The sequence below is a fragment of the Pelodiscus sinensis genome, chromosome 6, assembly GCF_049634645.1.
Source record: "Pelodiscus sinensis isolate JC-2024 chromosome 6, ASM4963464v1, whole genome shotgun sequence".
In the NCBI taxonomy this organism is placed as follows: domain Eukaryota; kingdom Metazoa; phylum Chordata; order Testudines; family Trionychidae; genus Pelodiscus; species Pelodiscus sinensis.
In genome coordinates, this window is record NC_134716.1 from 67,860,700 (window position 1) to 67,874,877 (window position 14,178).

Here is a 14,178-nt window from a genome sequence, read left to right on the forward strand (position 1 = left end):
CACTGAGATCTCCTTAAGACTGTCACTGGGTGTGCTGTACTACCACTGAGCCCACTTACCTTCCCTCTGCGGCACCCCACCATCGTGTCTTGCTGAGCCAGAAGCTTTGGTCTCCCCCAGCAAAAGCACAACGTTGGTTTCCCCCAGCAGAGTAACACAGGGTATGTCTACACTACAGAGTTAGTTCGAACTAACTTAGTTCGAATTAGTTAATTCGAACTAAGCTAATTCGAACTAACGCGTCTAGAACTAAAAACTAGTTCGAATTAGCGTTTTGCTAATTCGAACTAGCAAGTCCACATTGAGTGGACCCTGAACAGGGCTTAAGGATGGCCGGAAGCAGTGCCGGCAGGGCATCAGAGGAGGACTTAGAGCGTGGAGATGCTGTCTCAGGCTAGCCGAGGGCTGCACTTAAAGGGACCCGACCCCCACCCTGGACAGACAGTTCTAAGGGGTGCCCCGCTTGAAAACCAGTCCTGGCTTGGAGTGCCTGGAGTGCCCACACTGGGCACATTACAGCACTCGGCCATCAGACCGGCTGCACTTGCCTCAGGCTGCCATCTGGGGAGAGGGGACAATTGGGGGGCTGCAGGAGAGCTTCCACCCCCAGAAGCCCGCAGAGCCAGCCCAGTCCTCCCCATCGGGGGCTCGTACCCCATTCCTCCCTCACCTCCTTCCACTTACCCTTCCCTAGCCCCCCTTCCTGATGTACAAAATAAAGAAAACGTTTCTTCCAACATTGACTCTGTCTTTATTGAACAAAACTGGGGGAGACTGGGAAAAGGAGGTGGGAGGGGGGAAGAGAAAGGCTGGAAGAGGGGAGGGCAACTAACATGATCAGGGGTTGGGAACAGGTCCCAGATGAAGAGAGGCTACAGAGACTGGGACTGTTCAGCTTAGAAAAGAGGAGATGGAGCGGGGACAGGATAGAGGTCTCTAAAAGCAGGGGTTGGGTGGAGAGGGTGCATACAGAAAAGTTCTTCATGAGTTCCCATAAAGAAGGACTAGAGGACACCAAAGGAAAGGAATGGGTAGCAAGCTTCAAACTAGTAAGAGAAAGTTGTTCTTCACAAAGCAAAGAGTCAACCTGTGGAACTCCTTGCTGCAGGAGGCTGTGAAGGCTAGAACTAGAACAGAGTTTAAAGGGAAGTGAGATCAAGTCATGGAGGTTGGGTCCATGGAGTAGTCTTAGCCAGGGGGTAGGAGTGGTGTCCCTGCCCAAAGTTTGTGGAAGGCTGGAGAGGGATGGCACGAGACAAATGGCTTGGTCACTGTCTTCGGTCCATCCCCTCCAGGGTCCCTAGGGTTGGCCGCTGTCGGCAGACAGGCTACTGGGCTAAATGGACCTTTGGTCTGACCCAGGATGGCCATTGTAAGCTCAGGGCTCAGGGTCGGGGGTCTCAGTGGACCCCCTTGATTTTCATGCACACCTGGTCCTGGGTGGCCAGGCTGGCAGCTCTCCTGCCCTAGACGGCCACTTTCCTGTGCCTAGTGCGGAGATCGTGGACGAGGTCCACGATGTCCGCACTAGCCCAGGAAGGTGCCCGCCTCTTGCAGTCCCGGGCAAGCTCCCGGGAGCTGCCAGCCTGGTCCCGGGAAGAAGGGGTGGGCTGGGGGACATCGGGTGGGTGGCTCTGTGTCGTGCCAGGTGCAGGGTCTGCTGGCTGGGTGCTGGCAGGCTTGCACCTGGCACGAGTACCGTAGCCAGCCCGTGCCCCTTTAAGGGGTCCGGGGCCAGGAGGGGGGCATAGAGTTTCCCTGGTGTTAGCCAGAGTGGCCACAAGGGAAACCTGGGGAGGACTAGCCTCCCACTAGTTCAAATTAAGGGGCTACACACCCCTTAATTCGAACTGGGAAGTCCGAACTAGGCTTAATCCTCGTAAAATGAGGTTTTCCTAGTTCGAACTAAGCGCTCCGCTAGTTCGATTCAAATTCGAACTAGCGGAGTGCTAGTGTAGCACCTATGAATGTTAGCTCATAATGATAATAGCTCAGCTCTGGGAGGGCTCAGTTATCAAGACTTATTAGCACCCAGGAGTACAGCCCTAAATAGGACCAAATTCCCAAATAAATCCTTCTTATTCTGTATAAAAGTTTCACACATAAAAAGCTCATAAAGTTTGCCCTCTTTATCAATGTTAGAGAGAGATGCATAATTGTTGCCCCTCCCCCCTGCTAAGAATTATTTATACTGGGTTTGATAATAAACAAATTAACATTATTAAGTATAAAAAGTAGGATTTGAATGATTGCAAATGAAAATGGACAGATCAAAGTTAGTTACTAAGCAGATATAAAACAAAATTCATCAGCTAAGTCTAATAGTCTGAGAGAAGTTGTTACAAATCATATTCCTCACCCTAGTTCTTATTTCATGTGCAGTTAGTCACAAGCCAGAGCTGATCTTTTTCTTTGACCTGGGCCAGGCCATCATCCTTCACCTCCTTGTACAGTTCTTTTCTTTTCTAGATATTCTAGGGTGAGGAGGCAGTTTAAAAAGCCATCTTAAGACCTACATTGTTTGCACCCTCTCCCTTATATAGAATTTCCTTAGGGCATGATTAATAAGCAGGTGTACCTTTTATATTTGTAACTTCACATACAAGAATGATATATGCCCATACATAGAATATACACATTCAGCAGATTACAAGATTTTCAGTGAAAGGTTACATGCTGCATTTTGTATAAAGCATATACCAGATATGGATATTCATACACAGTCTGTCTTTTGAGCTGACAAATAGCATCAAGAAGTGATGTTCTACCTATGAGAATCGTCAGTAGCTACTATTAGGATTAGAGTATGACCCAGTGGAAATAGTCTCATTTTTATTAATGCCAGTTCCTCATCACCTCACATCTTAATACATTGAAATGTGTTTTATTAAACAGTAAAAAAAATCAGAAACAAACAAGGTAGAACAGTTATGTAAGAGCTCAAATGGAAGAGGAAAAAGTAGTGGTACCCATACAATCTCTGCCCACAAAATAAGATCAACACAACCCATGATATTAATAACACAATTGTGTGCTTTATTATCTCCACTGTGTTCCTTGGGCTTAGGTCCCCTTAGGATGGACGTGAAATACTCTGATGGACTTCTTGGGCTTGGTTCCTCTTGCTAAAAGGGGAGGTCAGAAGTCCTACTGAGATCTTCTAAGGTCCTTGGACCTGAAAGGGGATGGAGGTGGGGTGGGGAACTGGTGCTCAAAGTATTGCTGTTCTCAGAAGACAGGTATTATTCAGATCTGCACATTCTTCTTCTCCTTTCATGTATGGTTTGATCAATGAAATACATTAAATACCAGCATTGTTAGCTACCTTCATTGGGCATCTGAGTGAACAACCATTGCGGCCAAAGGGGCAATTCATCCCTCAGGGCAAGTTTTTCACTTTGGAATTTCAGGCAGATTTCATTGCCTCAGTTACATTCAGTTCATGTTTTCAAGTCTCTCAGCAATCATAACATCTAGTTTTATTAAATGAATTCTTCAGTCCTGGAGAACAAAGAAGCAGCTTGGATGGCTTCTGGTACACCTTGTCTTCAGTTTCAGCCCTGAGTGATTCCATTTAATGAAACCTTCCTTAAATGTGGAACTACATATGCCACTATTGAAATAGCTAAAAAGAAACCTAGCTAGACTTGATTTTAGATTTTGCTACGATAATACACAATGTAAAAATGCGGAAAACAATTTTATTCATATTTGCAATTTGTAACCAGCTTAGATCTTTATTATAAATAGGGATCAGTAAGTCAGTCCTGAGACAAAATTTACCAATAACAGCCTGAAGGAAAAGAATATTGAACTGCAATTCTATTTCATATTCCATGTATTGAATACATATTGTCCTCAAAATACAATGTTGCCCTCTTACTGAGTTATCTAAACTTCTTGTGGCAAGTAGATACTTGTATAATAGTTTCTACTTGTGACATCTGAAAGTGAATAGGTGAGAACTGGCACAGAGATACACTCAAAGTCAATTTACAACAGTAGCAGATAAAGATCATATATCTGATTGAAAACAGGGGAGGCAAGTCTCTACCTTGCCTTCCATAATACATTTTAATGTAGATGGCAAAGAGAACTCCTATTTAGGAATAAGCTGTGTGATATGTTCTTATTTGCCTCTCTCCTGCTTCTCTGCCTTCTGTAAAGCCAGCATGCAATGAAAAACTTTCAAAATTCAACATTGTGTTAAGGTTAGGCACAGAAGGATTACATTGTTATTGATAAAGGTCAATAAACATCAGTTTTACTAAACACATACATAGACATATACTCATACTTTACATGTATGCAATGTGAGAAAAATGCTACTTGAGGCTTGATTTAAGGCTCAAATTTTAATAATATGGTTGTGTGATAGGGGGTGCATTCTGTCAAAGTCCCCACTCCGGGACTCCCTCTTCCCCCCCCCCCATCTGCCTACCTTTCCGCCCCCATATAGCTAGTGTGCCCACAGGGACCAAACGTCCGCAGTGTCGCTGCTCGACTTCCTAGCATGGCTGGCTTCCTGGTCTGATCGCCTTTGGGGCATGTCCCCCTTGACTGCTCTCTGTTTGGAGTATTGAGTGTGTGGGGGGAGGGGAGATTAGGGGAACCTGGGAACACCCTCTCCTCTGGGTCCCTGTCCAGGGCCTTTAAGTGGTCCAATCCCTCTACACGGCTGGTGGGGATGCTCCCCAAAACACGCCAGCCCATGGGCGCCAATAACACCCTGCCCTGGGCTGCTTCTTACCCTCCAACTCATCCCTCTCTGCTACTCTCCTCGTCCTTGGCCCTACCAGGAGTGGAGTGTCTCCTCGCCCCTTCGGCTGCATAGAGCCCTCATCCTGCGCCCTGGAGCTCTCTCTGGCGCTGGTGCTGAGCGGCCCTTGATCCACACCGCTTCTCCCCTGTGCCAGCTTGGAGGACGTCTCCCCCTCTTGCCATGGTGGGCATCCCTTTTGAAAGTGCCCACTGCTGCTGGGGACAGCCTGACATCCTATGTCAGGAGTATCCTGACACTCCACCATGCCCCGTCCCCTACTCCGCTCCTTCCTTTCCCTCGGGTAGGCCATGCGCCTGAGGCCCCATCCCAGCTGCGCCTCCACTATGGCTTGCCACTGTCGGGCTCTCCCAGCCCCCGGCAGCATGGGAGGGGTGAGTCTATCCCAAGTGCGGGTCTCCCTGAACCTGTCACAGTGGTGACAGTTTGGTGTTTTTACCATTGTAAGCTTTAACTTTTTGAATATTTGTGTCCACTGTCATTTAATTATTGTGTGACCCCCCACAACATTTTGCACAACTGTTAAAAAAATTAATATTTAAAAATTAGGAAAAATGCTTAAACATAGCTATCTGTCAAAGTTATAAAAATTAATATCAAATTCTGCCAAGCCTAGTTAAATTTTAAAGTGAACAGGAATCTATTTTCACTTTAGGGCTAGTCTGCATAGAAAATGTGTACATGTAAACCATAGGAATATATAAACCAGACCATAATAAAGTAGTGCAATCTCCTCCTTTTATGTGAATGCAGTTATGTTGTTATAAGGGTGGCTTATACCATAGCTTGTTCCTAGAAGGGAAAGGGAATAACTATAGTTGTTCAAGCTTTTTTGTGTTGATATAACCACATTTGTACTGATATAAGTATCAGGATTTTTTGTAAAAAATCACACCCTAGCTGACAAATTCCATGTCAGCTGTGGCCCTCTTTTTATTGTCCTTTGTCAGGTGACCACCCTTGCTGACTTCAAGATCCCTGACAGGTGGCCTAGTGCTTATCAGCTCATCTGAAAGAATAGTTTCCTCTGGGCATTGGCTAACTCATAGTCCAAGTCTGCTTCTATTTGAAAAGGACACACTCCAAGTTAACAATCCTAGATTGTTCTACATTTATGAACATGGCCAGGAATCCAGATGGAAGGAAAAAGACAACAGAGAAGGAATAGTATGGTCAAAATTATGTTCACAAAAGAAAATGGAGCTTTCATTTGGATTATCATAGAATCATAGAACCACAGAGCTGGATGAGACCTCAGAAGGTCATCAAGTCCAGCCCCCTGCTCTAGGCAGGACCAATCCCAACTAAATCAACCCGGCCAGGGCTTTGTCAAGCCAAGACTTAAACACCTCTAGGGATGGAGACTCCACTACTTCCCTAGATAACCTATTCCAGTGCATCCACATCCTTTTTGTAGTGGGGGGCCCAGAACTGGACACAATACTCCAGATGTGGCCTCACGAAAGCCGAATAAAGGGGCATAATGACATCTCTGGATCTGCTGGCAATGCTCTTCTTAATGCAACCTAATATGCCTTTAGCCTTCTTGGCTACAAGGGCACACTGTTGACTCATATCCAGCTTCTCATGCACTGTAACCCCAGGTCCTTTTCTGCAGAACTACTACTTAACTGGTTGGTCCTCAGCTTGTAACTATGCTTGGGATTCTTCTGTCCCAAGTGCAGGACTCTGCACTTGTCCTTGTTGAACCTCATCAGATTTCTTGTGGCCCAATCCTCCAATTTGTCTAAGTCAGTCTGGACCCTATCTCTGCCCTCCAGCGTATCTACCTCTCCCCCTAGCTCAGTGTCATCCGCAAACTTACTGAGGGTGCAATACATCTCCTCATTCAGGTCATTAATAAAGATATTGAACAAAACTGGTCCTAGAACCGAACCTTGGGGCACTCCTTTAGAAACCGGCTGCCATCCTGACATCGAGCCATGGATCACTACCCGCTGGGCCCGGCCTTCTAGCCATCTTTCTATCCATCTTACTGTCCATTTATCCAATCCACATTCCCTTAACTTACTGGCAAGAATATTGTGGGAGACCGTATCAAAAGCCTTGATAAAGTCAAGATATATCACATCCACTAACTTTCTCATGTCCACAGAGCCAGTTACGTCATCATAGAAGCTAATCAGATTGGTCAGGCACGCCTTGCCCTTTGTGAATCCATGCTGACTATTCCTAATCACTTTCCTCTCTTCCAAGTGCCTCAAAATGGATTCCTTAAGGATCCCTTTCATGATTTTTCCAGGAACCGAGGTAAAAACTGACTGGCCTATAGTTCCCTGGATCATCCTTCTTCCCTTTTTTGAAGATGGGCACTACATTTGCCTTTTTCCAATCATCTGGGATTTCTCCTGATCTGCATGACTTTTCAAAGGTAATGACCAAAGGCTCCTCAATGACATTTGCCAACTCCCTCAGTACCCTCGGATGCATTAAGTCCGGACCCATGGATTTGTGTACGTTTAGCTTTTCTAAATAGTTCCTAACCTGTTCTTTACCCTTCAAGGGCTGTCCATCTTCATCCCATCTTGTGTCACTTAGCGCAGTAGTCTGGGAGCCCACCTTGTCTGTGAATACAGAGGCAAAGAAAACATTGAGTACTTCAGATTTCCCCACATCATCTGTCACTAGGTTACCTCCTTCATCCAGTAGGGGCCCCACACCCGCTCTGATCACCTTCTTCTTAACATGCCTGTAGAAACATTTTTTGTTATCCTTCACATCCTTAGCCAGTCGCAATTCCATTTGCGCTTTTGCCTTCCTGATAACCCCCCAGCATTCTCGAGCTATAAATTTTAACCTCTCCCTGGTCATTTGTCCAAGTTTCCACTTTTTGTAAGCTTCCTTTTTGTGCTTAAGTTCACCAAGGATTTCCCCTGTAAGACAATCCAGTCTCCTACCATGTTTGCCTCTCTTGCTACACATCGGGATGGTTTCTTTCTGTGTCTTCAATAATGCGTCTTTAAAATACTGCCTGCTGTCCTGGACTCCTTTCCCCTTCATGTTAGCATCTCAGAGGATTCTGCCCATGAGGTCTCTCAGGGAGTCAAAATCTGCTTTTTTGAAGTCCAAGGTGTGTATTTTACTATTCTCTTTTCTTCCTTTGGTCAGGATCCTGAAATCTACCATCTCATGATCATTGCTTTCGTGGTTGTCACCCACCTCTACTTCCCCTATTAGTTCCTCCCTGTTTGTGAGCAGAAGGTCAAGCTGCGCACGGCCCCTGGTCGGATCCTTCAGCACTTGTGTCAAGAAGTTATCCCCAACATTCTCCAAAAACTTCCTAGATAGCCTGTGTACTGCCATATTGGTTTCCAAACAGATGTCAGGGTAATTAAAGTCCCCCACGAGAACCAGGGCCTGCGATCTGGAAGCTTCGCTCAGTTGTCCGAAGAAAGCCTCATCTACCTGATTCGGTGGCCTGTAGCAGACACCAACCACAACATCACTGCTGTTGTTTGCTCCTGTAAACTTAACCCATAGACTCTCAACAGGTTTTTCTCCCTCTTTATACTGGAGTTCAGAGCAATCATAGTGCTCTCTTACATATAGTGCAACTCCTCCTCCTTTTCTCCCCTGCCTGTTCTTCCTGAACAGTCTATACCCTTCCATGACATCGCTCCAGTCATGTGAGTCATCCCACCAAGTGTCTGTTATCCCAGTTAAATAATATTTCTTGCACTGGGCCAGGGCCTCCTGTTCTTCCTGTTTGTTGCCCAGGCTTCTTGCTTTAGTGTACAAACACCTCAGGTAACCAGTTATAGATTATAGATACAGACAGACATCATGCAATCGATAATACATTATATCATATGCATCAACATTTTTTTAACCTTTTACAAACCACTGCTGACTTCTGATAGAATATCCTTTCAATTAAAAACTATGTAGTATACTATAAAGGAAGGTTCGATCTTACATACCATGCCTATCACAAAATAGTGTGCATATATTATTTATTATGGGTAGATATTGAAATGTCCAGGCAGCCCAGATATCTTGGTATACAAACCATAACAATGCCTTTGGAAAGTACAGCCTGAGGGTTCAGTAGCTCCCGTCTTAGGCTATTTCTAGACTACATCCCTCTTTTGGAAGAGGACTGTAAATTAGACATATTGAAATTGCAAATGAAGCCAGGATTTGAATTTCCTGCACTTCATTTGCATAATTGCATCACAGTGTTTTTTCAAAAAACACTATTTCAAAAGTGAAACTGCGGTCTAGACACAGTTCTTTAAAAAAGAAAAGCCTTTTTTGAAAGATCCTGTACTCCTCAAAAAATGAGGAGATTATGTGATTATGCAAATGAAACATGGGAAATTCAAATCCTGGCATCATTTGCAATTTTGATATGTCTAATTTACATCCCTCTTTCGAAAGAGGGATGTAGTTTAAACATACCTATAAAGCCCCACTCTGTGTGTTCATTTCAATTCATACTGAGCACCAACATCAAACAATATCATGAAAAAGGATAAAGTATTTCAGCTAAAGTTGTGCATAGGATGGAAATTCCTATTTGCCAAGAATTTTGAGTTAGTAAATTTGGCTTTGTTCCAAATCAGAGGAAAACAGAAAAAAATGGTATTCTATGAAGGAAAATCCAACTCCTGCCACACCTTTACCCCATTGAAATTATTTTTTTGTATTCTTTGAAATAAATATTTCAATGATTTGTTCAAATGATTTGGCAAAAAAAATGGGATCATTCAAACATTTGTTTAAAAAATCAATAATGTTTTGTTCAATTTCTATTTTGGGTTACCTGTTACATAGAATTAGAAAAAAATGAAAGGCATTCCACAATGAGAAACTGAAGTGTTTAATTAAAAAAATGTCCAAGTAGGATGCTTTCATACTATCTGAAATTTTTTATATTTTTCTAAATGAAATTCCAGTGAAATCAACCTGGTTACATGAAGCATTTAATTTTCAGTGGAGCTACATATCCCAGTTTACCCCATTTATACCCCAATCCAACCATTTATATATCCAGGAGAAGAGGCTATGTGCAAAAACAAAATCCAAAGCTTTTTAATTGTGACTCATAGAATATAAAGGGAGATGGAACCTTTATGATCATCTAGACAGACCTCCTGCATAGCATATAGGCTAAAGGATTTCTTGGAAGTGTCATGTTACTGAATTTGAGGGAAGCAGCCAGATCGCTGCTGCACCCATAGGTGGGGGTGTTGGCCCCAAAAATGGTATAAAAGGGGGCCATGTGGGGTGTTGAATAGAAGCTTACTATCTGCTAATCCTGTGTACGCTAGTCATCTGATTGTATAATGTCTGTGTGTGTAGTTAGAAATCTGTAATCTGTGTGGGTACTGAATATTTCTCTGCATGTGGTTGAGCATTGGGCAGAGCCCGGCCTATGGACATGCTAATTAGCGAGGCCCTGTGGGACAATGGCACTCAATGGGCCAAGGACACACCTAAAGAATGAGGGCTGACACCTGAGGGCTGCCAGCAGGGAACACAGGGTTAGGCCGCTGGCCAGGTGACCTGCTGCAGCCAAGAAGAGACCAGGAAGGATGTATAAAGGTCCATGTGGTTGACTCCATCTTTGGTTCTTAGCTCAGCACTTCATCCCAGAGGCAGCAATGCAGGGATCGAAGAGTCGGAAAGAACTGTGGAGCCATCCTGATTCTAGGATGTGCAACAAGGACTCTTAAGCCAGCAGCTGTAACATCTCTGCTAGAGCCTGCATCGAGAACTGGGAGATTTGATGCATGTAATGTATGATGCTTTAACAACATCCTCTCATGCTTTTCTTTCTTGTGATAAAAAACCTTTAGAGGATAGATTCTAAACGATTGGCTCAGTGTGATTTGTGGGTAAGGTCCAGAGGGTAAATTGAGGGATCTGTGGCTGGTTTCTTGGAACCAGACAGAACTCATTCAGGGTAGATGGGATTGGGTTCTAAGACCCTCCCACCTGTATATGAGGCCCATGGCCATCTGGGGCACGGATATTGCTGGGGTGTCGGAGGGGTTTGCTCTTGAGGCTTCAGGCAGGCTGCTGAAGCGCTCTGTGTGACTGGTTTGTGGCCTGTTTGGAGAGGTCACCAGTCTGGGGGCTGTAAGGAGCCCCAAAGTTGAGCAATTCGCCCTGTGCCCAGACACGGCCCGGTACATCACAGGAAGTAACTCTTGTTTGAAATAGAGCATATCTTTAGAAAAACATCCAAGCTTAATTTGAAGATTTTCCATGATAGATAATCCACTACGATTGATTGGTAAATGGATCTAGGGTTTAACTGCCATCAATTGTAAACAGTTGTGCCCTATTTCTAGTCTGAATTTGTCCAACTTCAACTTCTAGCCATTGGATCTTGCTATCACTGTCTAGTAGACATGTAGGCACTTTCAGACTGGAATCAAGTCTCCACTTAACCTTCATTTTGTTTCTTTAAAAAGATTGAGAGCCTTTAATCTTGCACTGTAAGGCATGTTTCCCGTTCTTTTAATCATTCTCATGGATCCTTTTAGAACTCTCTCCTATTTATCAATGTCTTTTTTAAACTGTGGATACCAGAACAGTATAGCAGTAGTGCCCTGCTTGGTGATCAACAAGGAGCATGGTTGGGGCAATCCTGTGGAGGAGCATGTTCAGGGCAGGATGCTTGTCCCATTCCCTAGTAGGAGTGCCTGGCAGGGCAGAATGGGACAAGCAGTCCTGGGATACGCATTCACCCACACAGATGAGACTGCTTGCTGTTGCTGAGGCATGGATGTGGACACAAATACACGTGAAGGGGGGGAGCAGCCTGCATTTTGAATGCATGTTATTTTCAGAGTAAGTAGATCAGATATGGGTCAATATTTTTATATACATGCAGGGCTCTAAATATAACTTTTATACACCTACTTAGTAGTCTTCTGTTAATGCATCGAGTGTTCATATAAGCCCTTTTGGCCATTTGGGAACTCAAATACAGCCGCTTGTCCTCCATGATCCCAAAGTCTTTTCAGAATAATTGCTTCCCAGAATAGACTCTCCCACCTTCAGAGCATGTCCTACATTCTTTGTTCCCACACATATAGTCTTTGTTCCTACATTTTGCCATATTAAAAAATGAATTGCTCACCTGTGCCAAGTTTACCAATGATTCATGTCATTCTTTACAGCTCTCCTAACCTGAATCATCTGCAAACTTCATCAGTCACAATCTCTGTTACCTTCAAGTGATTGAGAAAAATGCTAAATAGCGTAGTACCAAGAGCCAATCTCTGCAGGAGTCTGCTAGAAGCACATCTGCTCAGTAATGATTTCCTTTTTACAATGGCATCTATCAATTAGCCTGTTTTTAATCTAGTTTATATGTACCTGCGACGGGGTGTATCCACCCCACACTGAGGAGCAGGGATTTGCTGTGGTGCAGCTGGCCGAGAAGGCACCACCCCTACAGCCCTGATGGGCATGATCGAGAGAGAGACCGGGTATAAAAGCCCAGGGAGCCACTCAGTAAGGGTGGACCGCCAGAGGTGAAGGGGCTCAGGGTGGAACTCCTGATCAGCCCCAGCAGCAGCAGCTAGGGTTGATAGATGGATTCAACAAAAATACCGGACACACTTGACATTACATCACAATCTATATTACACCTTATTTAGAAAATCTGACATTTATATTTTCTCATTTATATTTTCTCAATTTGTTTCCCAAACAGAAAGCTCAATTACTGGACTGTCTGGTTCAAAACTGGACACTTGGCAACCCTAGCAGCAGCAGCAGCAGCAGCAGCAGCTGCCTCTGCCAGGCAAGACATCTGCAAGGGTCTGACTCGCCAAGCGACGCCTCAAGACCTAAACATGTGCCAGGAATGGTAGGAAGTGGCCCAGGGTGGAGGATTGTCCTCCAGGAGCTCAGCACGTTTTGGAGGCATCCCCGCCAAGCAGGCAGTTTGGCCGCTAGGCCATTGTGACCTTGAGAAAGGGGAGTGTGTTTCTGACGAGGCCTTCAAGGCGGTATTTACCCTAACAGAGGGGACTGTACTTTGGACTGAGCCTGCAGGGCCATCTTTGCCCTGTGGAAAGCAGGCACATATCCCGACTTTAGGGCTTCCAGACCGTTGAGGGGGCTGGCCCCTCGACAGTACCATATTGATTTTTGTTGTATTTTACTACTCATAATATGCTATAAAAAGTCAAATATCATTGTGACGGGTCTGCCGGGACTTGCACTGTATCTGGCGGGGAGAGGAGGGTCAGCGAGGAGTGGCATGGTGAGTGGCGAACCCCCCGCCGCTTTTCAGGGAAACAGGGGAAACCCTGTGCTGCCGCCGGCGACGGGCCAGCGGGAGAAGCCCTGCCACCAGCCTGCAAGCAGGGGTGGAGGAGAAGGGGTGGGGCGCTCAGGGGGCAACACCAGCCCACGTCAGGATGCCTGACCACATCAGGATGCTGGCGAGGGGTGGCACCAAAGCCGGTGGGTCCTTTCAAAAGGACACTCGGCTGGCAAGGACAGGGGGCCCGTGATTTGGGAGGAACTTCCTAAGGAGTGTCTGGAGAGGACAAGCCGGAGCAGACCTGAGAGGAGTGAGGCTCGGAACAGATTTCGGCAGCCACACGGGACAGTCCGGCAAGGAGCCCAGTAGGAATATGTGTTAGAGATCCGGAGACGCCGGACAGTGGGAGGAGAAGGAAGTAGCCCGGGGCAGGGCCATTTTGGTGCCCATGGGCTGATGAGTTTCAGGGGGACACCCCGTCAGCTAGGTAGGGAGTTGTAAACCCCTACACCTTAAGGGCCCAGGCTGGGACCCGGTGGTGAGGGAGGGCCTGGGTCTCCTTTCCCCCTCCCTTCGAAGCAGTTGTCCGGGTCGGCCAGTACGCTGCTGCGGCACCCATAGTGCTACTCTCACAAGTATTATACTTCAGAGGGGACGAGGGAGCAGAGAACGCACAGGTTTTCGGGGAACATAAGGCAGGCAGGGCCCTGGGCCACCGCCCAAACTCGGGGCAGGAGAGCTCAGCATCGGACTCACCCGCTACAGTCATACAGATATCTAAATATGTACTAAAAATGGTTTCTTTCTCCAGATCTGTCTGTAATGGATCCCTCATCCTGAGTTCTAGTACAACTTCAGACAAACAAGGGGCCTGGGTTGTGGCCTCAAGAGCAATGCTCATGTAGCATTTTATATCTGACACAGACACTAGCTTTTATATTTGCCAGCTAACAAGCCAAACACATCACAGCTGTCCTTCCTTTGCATCCATCTTTTCTCCAACAGTTTGTCCCCATAAAGAATCAGACTCTCCTTTTGTCTTTACCAAAGGACTTGTTTGTTTTTGAGGTGATGTTTTATGTTTATTGGGTGAGATTATTAACATAGGCCCACATTAGGTCTGGGCTTTAAATTGTTTGGATATTAG

General features: G+C 45.5%; 1 long non-coding RNA gene across 1 annotated transcript in view; it reads left to right on the forward strand.

Moving 5' to 3' along the window:
• Window positions 1-10,587, forward strand: part of LOC112544689 (uncharacterized) — a 30,405-nt gene extending 19,818 nt beyond the window's left edge. Inside the window, exon 3 of the long non-coding RNA XR_003088018.2 lies at window positions 10,382-10,587. This is a non-coding gene — a long non-coding RNA (uncharacterized LOC112544689). The remainder of the gene's footprint in view (window positions 1-10,381) is intronic.
• The last annotated feature ends 3,591 nt before the right edge of the window (window positions 10,588-14,178 follow it).